Source organism: Natrix helvetica, assembly GCF_964273705.1.
Source record: "Natrix helvetica genome assembly, chromosome: 3".
In the NCBI taxonomy this organism is placed as follows: domain Eukaryota; kingdom Metazoa; phylum Chordata; class Lepidosauria; order Squamata; family Natricidae; genus Natrix; species Natrix helvetica.
Window position 1 is genome coordinate 89,714,498 of NC_138549.1, and position 15,956 is coordinate 89,730,453.

The following is a 15,956-nucleotide window of genomic DNA, read 5'->3' on the forward strand; positions in this document are numbered from 1 at the left end:
AAAAAAAAAAACTCTCTGAGCGTAAAGCCGTTGAGAGAGAGAGAGAGAGAGAGAGATTGGCCGAGCACGTGAAGGTTTCAATCGCCCACCTAGAGATAACAGCAGCTGCGGGAAGATTGGCCGGGAAGGAAAAAGAGTAGGAACCGCTTTCTTGATCGCCCCCTAGCGGTCTGATATTTATACGCATGCATGTTAAGACTCCTCCTGGTATCAGAATTGTGGACAATGAGATGTTGTGCAACATGTGTTGTTTGTTGTTGTTTTTTGCATAGGGAAAATTACAGAAGGTCAGGGTGGCAAGGATGAGATCTGTTTGAACTCTCCCATTAAAAAAAGTCCTAAAAAAAGGTTTGTCAAAATGGACAGTGATTAATGTATATGTATGTGTGTGTGTGTGTGTTTGTGTGTGTGTGTGTACCGTATCTGTGTGTCAGTGGTGGGAACTGCAGGTATATATTTATGTCTTCTGCCAACCTAGCAGTTCAAAAGCATGTAAAAATGCAAGTAGAAAAATAGGGTGCCCCTTTGGTGGAAGGTAACAGTGTTCCATGCACCTTTGGTGTTTAGTCATGCCAGACACATGACTACGGAGACAGCTTCGGACAGCACTGGCTCTTCGGTTTTGAAACGGAGATGAGCACCATCCTGTAGAGTCTGGAACGACTAGCACTTTTGTGCGAGGGGAACCTTTACCTTTATATATTACACTTGCTCTTGAGAGCAGAGAACACAATTTCATTTTTAATGTGGGCTGGTGTGCTCACAATAAAAAAAAGTGACAATTATCTTAAAACTTGGTAAGAGATAATTGATTGATTTTTTTAACAAAATAAATGTCTAAAAATATGCATTTATGCATCTCATATTCATATTCATCTCATATGCATCTCATATTCCACCCAAATTTGAAGGGTTACTCCCGTGGTGTTCGATCACTTGTACAGATGTCACAGGTGAGATTCCAGGTAGTGCATGAGGGACACTTAAAACTTAGCATAGATCACTTTTATGCATTCATCACATTTGTATACTGTAGCTGCCCATCTCACAATCATGCATGTAAATATGTAAACATTCCTGGAGAAAGGGTTTTTTTGTTCCTACTTTGGTGGATCCAGGTTATTTGTTTATTTAACAGTATTTATGTGCCGCTCAATCTATCAATCTATCCACGATTTGGCAGCACACAATTCAAAGTACAATATGGTAAAAAAACAGATTGTGTTACAGTAATACATTCAAATATGTTTGATGGCCACCAAGCAGAGGTAAAGGTAAAGGTTCCCCTCACACATATGTGCTAGTCGTTCCTGATTCTAGGGGGCACTGCTCATCTCTGTTTCAAAGCCGAAGAGCCAGCACAGTCCGAAGACATCTCCGTGGTCATGTGGCCAGCATGACTAAACACAATGCTGTTACCTTCCTACCAAAGTTGGTTCCTATTTTCTACTTGCATTTTTACATGCTTTCAAACTGCTAGGTTGGCAGAAGCTGGGACAAGTAATGGGAGCTCATTCCGTTACACGGAGCTAGGGATTGGCCGAACTGCCAACTTTTCTGATCGATAAGCTCAGCGTCTTAGCCACTGAGCCACCGCGTCCCTCCCACCAAGCAGAACAATGGACCAAAAACTCACTCTTCTGTTGCTTTTTATAAATTACTGATGAAATGTAAACAATAAAAGGAGCATACAACCTTATTTGGTGTAGGCTGATTTTATAATTTATATAATAACCTTGAAGGAGTATTTCTCTTTCCTTCTGTTAATAAATTACCAGTCAATTATTTTAGCTAATGTTAAAAATAAAGTTTTCTCTTAGTTGAATATGATTCTTGTAACAAATGCATAACATTTGTACTTTTCCTGGAAATACAATGGAATTGATTTGTTCATGGATGTTTTTCAACTTCCCTGTCTAGGTAAGTATTAACCAGCTCAAACCTATTTAAATTCCAAGCTCAGACAAGGTCAATCATTTGCTGTCACTTAAGGTTAGAAACTGCTGGATTTTGTATTATTTTGGGTCAAAGCACAATACCTTTTAGGATGAAACATGAAAAAATGGTTTTTTTCCTCAAAAAAATCTACATTAGCTCAAGATATTCATGCAAATATAATTTGTGAGAGCATTCAGAAAATGCTTATTACCCCAATTATCCTCCCAATTCTCCTACTTTGCCATGACATTCCTTTTTCCTAAGCTTTTCTACCACAGCCTCTAATCCTTTTTTCCCATGTCCAAAGGCATTGTGCAAAAAAGCAAGGTTTTGTGTCATCTTTTTTTAATGTTCTTCTAAAGTTCCTGGTTTTAATACATCCAATTAGGCAGTGCTTTAATAGGATCAACTAGCTTTTGAATTATCCAGAATTCTTGTTTAAGTTTGATGTTAAAACAGTAGGAAAGGAGAAAAACAGAATATGTCATATTTATTTTATTTATTTATTTCTTAGATTTTTAAACCGCCCCCTCTCCCAAAAAGGGACTCGGGGCGGTGTACAGTCAGTGCATAAAATACAGACATAACAATAAAATACATTTAAAATACATTAGAGGGGGAGATAGACTGTACAAGAAATAAATACCTAAAAACATCCCAATTAAAACCCCAAACCCAATTAAAATAAATCCCCGGGAGGTAAAACTAAGAAAGTGCCAAGCCAGCTGATTGAAATAGGTGAGTCTTTAACTTTTGACGGAAGGAACGGAGGTCAGTGGTAGTTCGAATATCAGGGGGGAGGTCGTTCCAGAGGGTTGGGCCCATCACAGAGAAGGACCTACTCCTAGGTGTCGCCCGCTGGCGGACGGCCCCAGGAGGAGCCCCTCCCTGTGTGAGCGGATAGGTCGCAGGGACGAGTGTGGTAGGATGCGATCCTGCAGATAACTAGGTCCTGTGCCATGGAGCGCTTTAAAGATGGTGATCAATACCTTGAAACGCACCCGGAAGGCCACAGGTAGCCAGTGCAGCTCGCGCAGGAGAGGTGTTACGTGGGAGTAACGTGTACTCCCCATAATAACCCGCGCGGCTGCGTTCTGAACTAGCTGCAGTCTCCGGATGCGTCCCAAGGGAAGCCCCATGTAGAGAGCATTGCAGTAGTCCAGGCGAGACGTCACCAGCGCATGAGTGACCGTGCGCAGGGCACTCCGGTCCAGTAGGGGGCGCAATTGGCGCACCAGGCGAACCTGGTGGAACGCCCCCCTTGCCACGGCTGCTAAAACACTGGGATCTGGAAGTAGGAAACTGGGATGTGCATTCAAACTATTGACTGGAAGAAAGGGTGGAATGTATTTCATACATTAGACGAGGGGCCAGAATTTTGCTAGCTGATTCCTATTTCTATATATAGCCTATCCTTTCACCAAGTTCTTGGAGATATTTGTCAGAAATGGTGTAAGGTCTCCTGCTTGGGCAGGGAGTTGGACTTTATGATCTACAAGGTCCCTTCCAACACTGTTAATCTGTATGATCTGTATGAGATAGCTTTCTGGCTTGCCTTTTCGCTGGATTTTAGCACCTTGCTTTTCAGTGCCATACATTAATGCAAGAAATTTGTTACTTATGACCAAAGTGTGGAGATGCATGTTGATCTTGCATCAGTGGTGGGTTTCAAAAATGTTTGGAACCTCTTCTGTAGGTGTGGCCTGCTTTGTGGGAGTGGCTTGCTGGCCATGTGACTGGGTGGGAGTGGCTTGCTGGCCATGTGACCAGGTGAGAGTGGCTTGGCCATCATGTTACTGGGTGGGAGTGGCTTGGCAGCCATGTGGCCAACCATGTGACCGGGTGGGAGTGGCTTGGCAGCCATGTGACCAGGTGGGAGTGTCACTGAATTATTTGCCCCAATGGATGAACTACAAAAAGATATAAAAAAGAAAATTTATTATTTTGTGCACTTACTACTTAAATAAGATTAAAATAAGTACACAAAACAATAAAAGAGTTACTTACAGAAGGAAGATGACTGTCCTTGCCAGTTTTCAGTATCACTGACTCCAATGAATTGCTTGCACAAAGAAGAGACACAGAAATGGACTCTTCCATTGCATGCACTGCATTAGGATGAAACCAGCACACAAAACAATAAAGACAGCTACTTACAGAGGGAAGATGACTGCCTTGCCAGTCTTCTGCACCACCACCTCACCACCTTGCTCTAATAACCTGCACAAAGAAGAGACACAGAAAGGAAGACTTTAATTGCATGCACTGCATTAGGATGAAACAAGCACACAAAATAATAGAAAAAGAAGATTACTGTCCTTTTCTGCGTCTTCAACACCACCTTGCTCCAATGAATGGCCTGCACAAAGAAGAGACACAGAAAGGAAGACTTTAATTGCATGCACTACATTAGGATGAAACCAGCACACAAAACAATAAAGACAGCTACTTACAGAGGAAGGATGACTGGCCTTGCTGGTATTCTACATCACTAAACCACACTTGCTCCAATGAATGGCATGCACAAAGAAGAGACACAGAAAGGAAGACTTTAATTTCTTGCACTACTATATTAAGGATGAACCCCAGCACACAAAGCAATAAAGACAGCTACTTACAGAGGAAGGATGATTGCCTTGCCGGTCTTCTGCACCACTATCTCACCACCTTGCTCCAATGACCTGCACAAAGAAGAGACACAGAAAGGAAGACTTTAATTGCATGCACTTACACCTTACATAAGAATAACACAATGAAAGAGATACACTCAAGTACTTACTTGTGTTATTAGTTTTCTGGTTGTTAATATTTCCATATTGTTCTTACGCTTCCAGACTCCTCATTTGCAGCTTTCTTGGTCTTTATTCATGGATCATCAGCCGTGTGATGGTGCGCTCTAAGCCACTTTTTCACTGCAGGAATTGGGTCCCATCTCTCAACAGGTATGCCAACAACACTTATCATCATCAGATTTATTTATTTATTTATTTATTTTATTATTAGCGTTTATATACCGCCCCCTCTCCCGAAAGGGACTCGGGGCGGTGTACAGTCCGTATCAAAATAAAACAAATTAAAACATAGTAATAACTACATAAATACATGTATGAGAGGAGGATAAAATATGTCAAACTGTACAGCTAAATAAATAAATCGATACAAAAGTTTAAAATCCCAATGTCATATCAGGTTGAATTTAAAGCACTATCCCTCTAAAAACCAGTAAGAATGTGTATGCCAGGAGGTAGATGTTATAAATTATGCCAGACCAGTCAGTCGGAACAGGTGTGTCTTCAGTTTCTGTCGGAAGGAGCGGAGGTCAGTAGTGGTTCTAATGTCGGGGGGGAGGTCATTCCAGAGGGTTGGGCCCATCACAGAGAAGGCCCTACTCCTCGGTGTCGCCCGTTGGCATTGCCTCGTGGACGGCACCAGGAGAAGGCCCTCCCTGTGAGAGCGAATTGGCCGCAGGGATGTATGTGGGAGGATGCGATCCCGCAGGTAACTAGGCCCTATGCCATGGAGCGCTTTAAAGATGGTGATCAGAACCTTGAAACGCACCCGAAAGACTACAGGCAGCCAGTGCAGCTCGCGCAGGAGAGGTGTTACGTGGGAGTACCTAGTACTCCCCATGACTACCCGCGCGGCTGCGTTCGGGACTAGCTGCAGTCTTCGGGCACGTCCCAAGGGAAGCCCCATGTAGAGAGCGTTACAGTAGTCCAGGCGAGACGTCACCAGTGCATGAGTGACTGTGCGTAGGGCATCACGGTCCAGAAGGGGGCGCAATTGGCGCACCAGGCGAACCTGGTGGAACGCCCCCCTTGCCACGGCTGCCACATGGTCATCCATTGACAGCCAGGCATCTAGGAGGACGCCCAAATTGCGCGCCCGTTCCACAGGGGGCAATTGTTCGCCCCCTATGGCTAGTGATGGAATTAGCTGGCTGAACCGAGGTGCCGGTAGCCACAGCCACTCAGTCTTGGAGGGGTTGAGTTTGAGTCTGTTGTCCCCCATCCAGACCCCGACAGCTTCCAAACACCGGGACATCACTTCGACAGCCTCGTTGGGGTGGCTTGGGGTTGAGATGTACAACTGAGTATCATCAGCGTACAGATGGTACTCAACCCCAAAACCACGGATGATCTCACCCAGCGGCTTCACATATGCGTTGAACAAAAGGGGCGAGAGGACCGACCCCTGCGGCACCCCACAAGAGAGTGGCCTCGAGGTCGACCTCTGCCCCCCAGTCAACACATATTGCATCCGGCCGGAGAGGTAGGAGCCGAACCACCCTAAAACGGTGCCTCCGACTCCCATCCCCTCCAGCCGGCGCAGTAGGATACCATGGTCGATGGTATCAAAAGCCGCTGAGAGGTCTAATAGGACCAGGATAGAGGAGCAACCTCTATCTCTGGCCCTCCAGAGATCATCCACCAACGCGACCAAGGCTGTCTCGGTGCTGTGCCCGGGTCGGAAGCCGGACTGGCGTGGGTCTAGATATACGGATTCGTCGAGGCGACGTGGAAATTGCTGCGCCACCACATTCTCAACAACCTTCGCTAAAAAGGGGAGGTTGGAGACTGGACGGTAATTAGCTAGCTCCGTTGGGTCAAGTGAAGGCCTCTTGAGCAGGGGCCTCACCACCGCCTCTTTCAAGGCAGTCGGTAAGGAACCCGACTACTTACGTTTGGAACAATTAGGCGGGTTCTTTGCTCTGAACATATGAGGTTCATTTTTGAGAACCCCCTTTCCGCCTCTGCTGAACTAACAGCAATTGTCCTGACAATATCTCTAGCTTTTCTGACACCATCAGGAATTTTGTACTTGTTTGGACTTTTGAGCACATTTTCCAAAAAATCTCTGTAGTCATTCAAATTAATTTCATAATTAAAAATTTCACCAAATTCAACCAATGCTGCCTCTGCTTCTACCCATGGAATGACTACATCTTCAATGTTCCAGTAATCTGGCTCCAAATATGTGATAAAGTGTAACTTGTTTGTGGCTGGCAATTGGCTACCTGTTTTTAGATGGTCGCAATCCATCAGCCTTTTCTTCAAATTGGTGATGATGCTTGCCTAAAGGTTTTCATGAGGAAGGGCAACAAATCGTTGATTTGGAGCTAAATTTATGTTTTTGAAGGGTTGTGTTTTTAGCATTGCATCAATGTTGTTTTCATATGTGCCCTTTCTCTGTCTAAACACTTCAAAAGCTTTCATTGTTTGCAATACTAACTTTTCGGCCTTCATGATATGTGTGTCTCTCCCCTGCAGGGCATTTGACAGAAGAGAAATCTCATTTAGAAGGTCGATCATGAGGGCCAAATCCTTCAAAAAATTTAGATTTTCAAAACGGGAAGCCATGCCTGGGAATCTTTCATTGCCCAGAAAAAACTGATGTAGCGTTGGATAAGCATGCCACACAGCCATGGTTGCCCTTAAACTACAGGCAGCCCATCTTGGTCCCAAACCTCTGCCAGTCTTCACAATTTCAATGCCCAATTGTTCAGATATTTGGAAAAGGTCATTCTGGCTCTTGCAGGATTTATGGAAGGTGGTGTGTACTTTATCAAGGAAGATCTTGAAGTGTCTGAGTTGCTTTATATCTTTATATGTTTGGGAAGTCTTGAACGATTCTGGTGTTGATTTTCTCTCAAGCATAGCGTTGGCACCATCGGAGCAGAAAGCTATTAAATTCTTCTGCAGATATTTGGGGGTAAACCCAACTTTACGCAAGCTTCCCATCGCTGCAGAACATATGGTCTCCGCATCTTGTTTCTCTAATTCCAATGAAAATGGTTGCTGGGCATTCTGGATCCTCAACTTTAACAAAAACTATCAGAACTGTTTTCATTGAAAGGTTGAGGCTTCATCGATTATTAGGCACACCTTTAGATTCTTTGCAATCATCCTAGAAAACACAGTAGTTTTGATATTGGTCACAATGAATTCAACTATTTTCACCGCGGATCTCCGTGAATGCAAGCCAATTCCCACGTCTACTCCAACCGTAGTTAGCAAATTTACTTTCACTTCGACGTCTGAGAATGGATTGCAACTTTGTGCCAGATTGTAAACAGTAGAAAATATTTTGCAAGTACTGGATAAATGTTTCTCAGTTGACTTATCTACGGCTTTGGTTAAAGCATCCTGTTCCCGTTGTTTACTGCTCTCTAAACAAAGAAGGTGTGCTTTTGATTGAACATATTCCTTTAATTTTTTTCTGAGCGATGCTTGTTCTGTCTCCTTAGTTTTCCCTGCTGGCACAACCTGGAAATGTTTCCACTCTCTAGAAACATGAATACCTTTCTCTAATGAGAACATGGGTTTTGCACAGTACTCACAACCTAACTTTTTGTCGGATACTGCTCATATTTCTCCTGGAAGTTTCTGTATTGCTGCAAACTCCAGCAGTCAGGAAGTTGTGGAAGTTCAGTGGAGGAGATGGACTTGCTGCTTTCTCCAACCTCAAGTTGTGGAAGTGGTCATACTGGTGGTGCTGGTGCTGGTGCTGGTGTTGGTGTTGGTCCTGGTGCTGGTGCTGGTGACTGTTGTGGATCAGCTGATTCCTCGTCCCTTGTTTTTTTGGAGAAGAAGAGGTCATACTCTCTTGCCTCTTCGTCATTCTGTTAAATAATACTAACTGCAAAAGAAATAAAACAATATTGGACTCGATTGTGATTGTAAGCTGAGGACTACAGGTGACAGAAGGGACCTCTGTTTTCACCCAACAGTGTACAGTCTTTTCAGGAAGGATGTCCCCCAACAAACAGGAAAGATATAGTCTTTCATCTAAGAAGTTAGCTCAATAATGAATGTCATAGGTAGATTCACAGAGCAATACAGATTTCTTTTTCTGAAATTTAGTTCTCAGTTCAAGAAACAGGAATATATGAATCAGGTTCAGTACTTAGATCAGTCCAAGTAGCTATTCAAGAGTTAGTGGTTAGAAGCAATTGTAAAGTAAGATATGGATTTAAAACCAGAAATATTTTGTTGGGTATTTCAAAGGGAATACAATACATATTTAATTTTATACATGTTAGCAGCTGCTGGACTTTTGTTTGCACAACAGTGGAAAAACAAAGATATGAAAATGAATAAATGTTAGAATGTGCGAGAATGAATAAATTGACAATTAAAATCAAGGCATCTTCGAATATTTTTTCACATAGGGTTTGTTTTACCAATGGCTAACTAACAGAAACAGAAATTAGAAATCTAAAAGTATGAAAGAAAACACCAATTATGTAAGGAAAGGTCACTAAAATGTATAAGGAAATATTATTAGTACTTGATCATTATTAATGTGTAGATAACTGCAGGAGATTACACACACACACCCAAACTATGACAGTGCCAGGAAAACACCAAAAGAATAGCAGTTTTCCCCCAAAAGACTGCAGATGAAACCAGCTTTTCCCCTAACCCTAAGGACAGGAAAGACAAAGCCACTGGAATAAAAGCTATCAAGGCATTGTGGAAAGTTATAAAGGACAGTGCCAAGAAGTTCACAGAACCAGAAACCACAAGACAAAACACCATCTGAAAGGTAAATTTTAAATACACCCATTAAGACAAATAGATTGCCTGCCTCCCCTTTTCTGTTTCCTGGCAGAACTAATCCCCAGGATAGGAAAGACAAAAGAATAGGGACCAAGAGTAATGCAGGAAAACAGGAAAACAAAAACAGGGCAATCAGAAACCAGCAAAACCCATCAAGCTGTAGGAGCTCACAAAACAGCAGAACTCAACATATGAAGACAGCCATGGAGTAAATTGGTTATTGCTGCAAGAAGCAACCACCTCACAATTACCTCAACAACCAGGTATCACACAGAAACACACAAAATCTCACAAAGCTGCCTTGCACCAACCTGGCCTGCCCATAGAAAAAAAAAATGTTCTAATTTTAATGTGTCTCAAAAGTGGCTGCTTTTCTATGGCCAGGTTGGTGCAAGGCAGCTTTGCGAGATTTTGTGTTTATTTCTCTAGTGAAAAATCTCCCAAAGTACATGCAAATAAAACCATCAAAAATATTCTATCCACAATACATTAAAATAAAACCATCAAAAATATTCTATCCACAATACTTTTAAAAGTATTGTGGATAGAATATTCTTAATGGTTTTATTTTAATTTATTGTGGATAGAATATTTTTTTTAAAAGACAGACCATTTAAAAAAATATTCTACCCACAATACATTAAAATAAAACCATCAAAAAATATTCTACCCACAATACATTAAAATAAAACCATCAAAAAATATTCTACTCACAATACATTAAAATAAAACCATCAAAAATATTATATCCACAATACATTAAAATAAAACCATCAAAAAATATTATACCCACAATACATTAAAATAAAACCATCAACTACACCATAGCCAAACAGGTAAGGACTCTTTTCAAAGGACTCTTTTGAAAAAAGACTCTTTTGAAAAGAGGTAAGTGGGCTGTTGCGCTGCGCTTTTGAACGGGCTATTAGAGGCGGGCAGGGCGACTCCAGCCAATCAGTGAGCGGTGGCCAGGGCTAGCATAGTGCGGATGGACCAGTGGTGGGTTCCTGCCGGATTGCGCGCTCCCTTTCGGCGCTAAACCCGGAAGTACGTTCTTGCCCCACCCCTGGCAATGGGACAACGCTTGCCTGCGCTCCACCAGCTCGGCTGGGAACGCAGACGTTTCTCTGCTCAGCAATGTCTTCAGTGGAGCAGTGGCAGCCTGGCAGGCTGAGCCTGCGTCCCTTTCAGGCGCTCCGCTCCGCTGAGGAAACGTCTCCGGTCCCAGCCGAGCTGGTGGAGCGCAGGCAAGCGTCGTCCCGTCGCCAGGGGCGGAGCAAGAACGTACTTCCGGGTTTAGCGCCGAAAGGGAGCGCGCGATCTGGTGCGATCCGGCAGGAACCCACCACTGGGATGGACAGGGGAGCGCGCGATCGAGCGGTTTCCGATGGATGGGGCTGAGCGAGTGAACGAGTGGTCTCCGGATGGGCAGGAGTTAGTGAGCGAGGGGGCGGAGCGGTTCCTAGCGAACTGGTTAGAACCAGCAGGAACCCACCCCTGTCTTGCATCCTGTATATCATTGAAATGATGATAATGGAATATAACTTGGGCACCAGCAAAATGTGGGATAACCACCAAAAAGGAACAAAGCCTTGATACATTCTGTAAAGGTAGTCTTCTCTTAACTAAGATAATTGGGAATATGATTGCAGTTACTAAGTGATTCAGTCATAAAGTATGGTGTCATATGACCATATCACTTAGTGATAGCAATCCCAACATTCCCCTTTTCTATTGTTAAATGGGTTCCAGGTGAGTTGCAAGCACACCGGCAGGCAGGTAAGTGGCTGTTGCCTGGTGAGTGAGAATGCAAGTGACTTACCGGAGCAACTTGCAAACAAGGTTGCAAATGGTGATAACAATAGTAATAGCACTTAGACTTATATACCACTTCACAATGCCTTACAGCACTCTCTAAGCAGTTTACAGAATCAGCATATTTCCCCCAACAGTGACTCTGGGATGCTGTAAGTGCAACCCCATTGCGAAGCACGCAGATCATGGTCACATGACCACAGCTGCTGGAACAGCTGGATCTTCAAGGACTGGTCAGACGTACCACACATTCCGTGTTGTAACTATGGTCGTTCAACGAGTGGCCGCTACGTTGAGGACTACTACCTGTAACTCCCTGCTGTCGTGAAGTATTCATAGTGTAGCATAGAAACAAGCCAGAAAAAGTAACCATAATATAGCTAAATATTAATGTAAAAGTATTTTGCCACCCTACTTCCTGCTGCAATAAAACAGATCTAATAGGCAGGGAAGGATTTTTCTGTCCTCAAGAGCTCATTTGGGGCTCCAGGAGCCAGGATGGATAAAATAAGTGTGACACTTAAGGAAAAGTCCATCTTCCTTTTTTATTCCATGGGCAGTAAATTTAGCTGAAAAGATGGCATCTGGCCATAGATTATTCCGTTAGCTTCATGGCTGAAGAAACATTTAATTCTAAGTCCCCCAGCTCTTCAAACATTCTATTACAATCAGGCCCCGTGGCGCAAACTTATCCTCCCTAAGACCATGATGGCGAACCTATGACTTGCATTTCACAGGTGGCACGCCATGTCATGTTTGGTAACACACCAGGCTTCCTCTGGAAGTCATGTGAGAGGCCCCCCGGTCTTCTTTTTAGAAGCTTCCAAAAAACTATGCAAAGCATACTTCCCTGCTTCTCTGGGAGGCTGCAACAGAACATTCTGTGAAATATCCAGACTTCGTGTGACCTGGAGTTGCCTCAGATGGGCATTTTGAAAAATATTTGCAATTAGGTATTTATTTATTAAAGAGTGCATAATGTATTTTAGCACTTCTTTTTATGAATTCTTCCTCTTTTTGCCCTGGAGGGGCGTAGGAGTGAAACACCAGCTGGGTTAAGATAGGCATTTTATGAACTTATAACACACCAAGCAGAAAAGATTTGATTTGAGCCTCAGAGTCTCAGTCTCACACTGATATCAGCCATTTCATTTGAAGGCAGGTACAGCCAGAGTTTGTTTTCATGCTATGGCCAAAGGACATGACAACAATGGCCATGGAGAAAAAGCGTAGTTGCGCTTTGTATTTTCATGGAAGTTCAGGCCCTCACTTTTCCCAGAAGGACACACAGCATCTTGTCTCTGCTTTCCACGCAGCAGTTAAAAGTTTTTTTTAAATTATTATTCTATTATACTATTGGTGATAATACCATGTTTTCCCAAAAAAAAGACAGGGTCTTATATTCTTTTTTTCCCCTCCCCCGAAATAAGTGCTTACCCTTATTATCTTATTATTTTTGAGGTGCAGGAGGTGGCAAGCATGGGCATCTCATGGCTGCTGTATTGCAATAGTTTTGGGGAGGGCTTATTTTTGGGGGAGGGCTTATTTTTGGGGGAGGGTTTATTTTAGCGCATGCGCTCAAAAGCCCGATGGAGGTCTTATTTTCAGGGAAACAGGGTACATTGATTGGCATGTACTCACTGCTGTGGTTTTTAATCTGCTGTAGGTTTTTTTTCCTCTATCTTGTTCTGCATAAGCCATCAGGATGGGAATAGTTTACCCAGATAGTATTATAAAAAGATACCCACTGTATTGCTACTTAATGTGCATGCATATGTTTGAGGGGGGAGGGGTGTACGCATACATACATATATATAAATATTCATCTATTTTTTAATTTCCTTATATATGCGCACAGTTATAAAAGGAAATTAAAGATATCAAATTTAACAAACATTTAAATCTCTAAAAATTATAGTACAGTAAAAAGAAATAGTAATATTTTCTTTTAAAAAACTATAGATTTCTATCTCTCCTTTCTGTACATTTGCTAATTTGCAATATCTGTTAGTATTCAGTGGTTATATTTACCACGCTTTGTGTTGTGTTATTGTTTTTAAGCTTTATGCTGCCCAGAGTCAACCTGAGTGGGACTGATTTATAAACCTTACTACTAAATATGTAAGCCCATTTTAAATGTCTTTTTTAAAAAACATCTGCTTTACTCCCGCAAACTATATTGTTCTTTCAACAGTATGTTTTATTTTTTTTAATTGTATGTATTTCAAGTTGTTTTTACTACTACTTAAATGGCTGAGCTGGGCTATTTCAGATTCTTCCATGTAATGCAGCTAAAACGTATGGACTGGTGATAAGATTGCTCTTTATTTTTATTCCTGGTGCTTTATTAGAAATAGCCTTAGCGTATCCTTATTTCTGTATTTGCATGCATATTTGTGTCTCAGGTTTGGACTCCCTCTTTGAAATCTAGGGCATGATAATTTTTGCATGCCTTGCAGAATTGTTGTTAGAATTAAAAGCAATTGAGGAGAACATGCTTCATGGTCTTGAAAGCACTGTACAGTTCTTACATGCTGTCACTGCCAGCAGTATTCTGTGCTGTTAACTATGAGGGAAAAGGTTGTGGGATATGGCACGCAAAGACACAGGTTTATAGTTTAATCCAGGGCCTGTGCAGGTCACCTTAAAGAACAAGCTGTCTGCTCCACTTGGAAAGCAGAAGTGTGATTACCAGCAATTCAGAAGTTGCTCAGCAATGGGAAAACTAGCTGGAGGAACACATTGGCACATGATGCACCCTGCAGGACAAGAACCGGTTCCATCACCCCAGCAACAGGGCAAGGACATCTGCAGGCTTTAGTGTTGCGCTCTTAGATAAGCAGAAAGTTGTGGGACGGAAGTGACTAGAAACAGTTTTTGTGGTCAGATAGAGAGCTGCAGATGTACGACCGAGACAAAAGAAACAGTGAGAAAATATTTTAGCTTTAAAAAGTATTAGGGGGTTACTACTATGTGTAAGAAGCAGTTTGGGGAAAAAATACTGTCCACTTTTTTGTCTCCCCACAGGACCTCAGATGCAAAAAGCAGAGAAGAAGAAGAAAAAAGTTAAGAAGAACAGAACAGACACACACGCAAAACCCAGAACACATAACAGTGCTAGTCTGTAGATGCCAGCAGGAGAAAGAATCTAAACCACAAGGGACTCCGCCAAAATGCTTGCTTTGTTTATAACAAAAGCAAAGGTTTTTTATTAGGTTCAACAGCACAATCTTGCTTACCAATCAAAGCTTACCATTTTGATCAATAATCCAGTTACTGATCAAACTGGTGGTGCAGTTTTTGAAGTGGGAACTATCTAAATCTACTGTGGTGTAAACCAGCTTGAGCAATTAAAGTTGGAATGGCGGCTTTTTGAATAAACAGACATACAAGCAAAGATCAGAAACAATTTCTTCCATTGCAAAATGATGCTACAAAGACTTCTCTGTGTTGACAGATTGATAAGAACAATTGCTGCACACCAAATAAATGTTGATGTTACAAAAATCCCCCCCAAAAAATGAATTTTATCACTGTTGCTTTTTTCTCATCTTAATAGTCAGTGGATTCATTTGTGGTTTGTAGCTGATCTAATTGAGGAGTCTATCCTCTTTATTAAGGTTAAAGGCTGGAGTTAGCTAAGAGTGTGTTGTGATTGCAGATCTAGGCAGGCCTTGCTGAAAGTGGCTCAGGCTTGCGATATTGTTGAAGCCACATTTGCTATTTTTGGAAAGATAATCCTTGTTCTCTTCCCTTGAGGTCTCTGTCCTCTACTTCACTTTCTTTGGTTTTCCAAAATACACAAGGAAGAACAAGGTTAGCCTCATAAAGCAAAAGAAGATATTTATCTACATTATGCAGCTTGGTAAAATCAATGTGCATTATGGATCATAAGCAAAAGGTTAGATTTTTGTATTCAGACAACAGTGGATGGGGGTGTGTCCCTGTGGGTCTATGTCTTTCTGTGTGTGGCTGTATTATGTATCCGAGATGAATGACATTTTGATCCTGAAAAAAATCAAGGTGAAAAGTGAATGTTTGTGGCAATGTGGAGAATCCACATTGAAACCAAACATGGAAAGTATTGGATTGCACATTCCAAGCAGGGTCTATGACCATGTAGACATCGTTATTCTCACACAAACACTTAAGAACCCTTGGCTGTCCTTAAACCAGATGAGTAAACTCTTTTCAAATGTTAAGAAAATGTATATGTAACCCAGTGGTGGGTTTCAAAAAATTTTAGAACCTCTTCTGTAGGTGTGGTCTGCTTTGTGGGAGTGGCTTGCCAGCCATGTGGCCGGGTGGGAATGGCTTGGCAGCCATGTGACTGGGTGGGCGTGGCCAAATTGTAAAATATGGTGAAACTCACTTAACAATGCTCTTGCTTAGCAACCAAAATGTTGGCTCAGAAATTCTGGCATTTGAAGCACGCAAGTCTTAAAGCTATCAAGTTACAAGACCCTTGCACCCCTAACCCTTTAGAAAAAAAAAACCAGGGGTGTTCAAACCTGACAGCTTTAAGACTTTTGGACTTCAACTCCCAGAATTCCTCCTCCAGTCATGTTGGTTCAAGAACTCTGGCATTGAAGTGTGCAAGTTTTTTTTCTAAAAGTTTTTTATTTTATTTTTAATTTTCAA

General features: G+C 42.2%; 1 long non-coding RNA gene across 1 annotated transcript; it reads left to right on the plus strand.

Moving 5' to 3' along the window:
- The first annotated feature begins 32 nt into the window (after positions 1 to 32).
- On the plus strand, positions 33 to 14,749 carry LOC309389259. The gene is made up of 3 exons (XR_014174919.1): positions 33 to 136; positions 13,377 to 13,436; positions 14,343 to 14,749. It is a non-coding gene; the product is annotated as an uncharacterized lncRNA (long non-coding RNA).
- Positions 14,750 to 15,956: the final 1,207 nt, after the last annotated feature.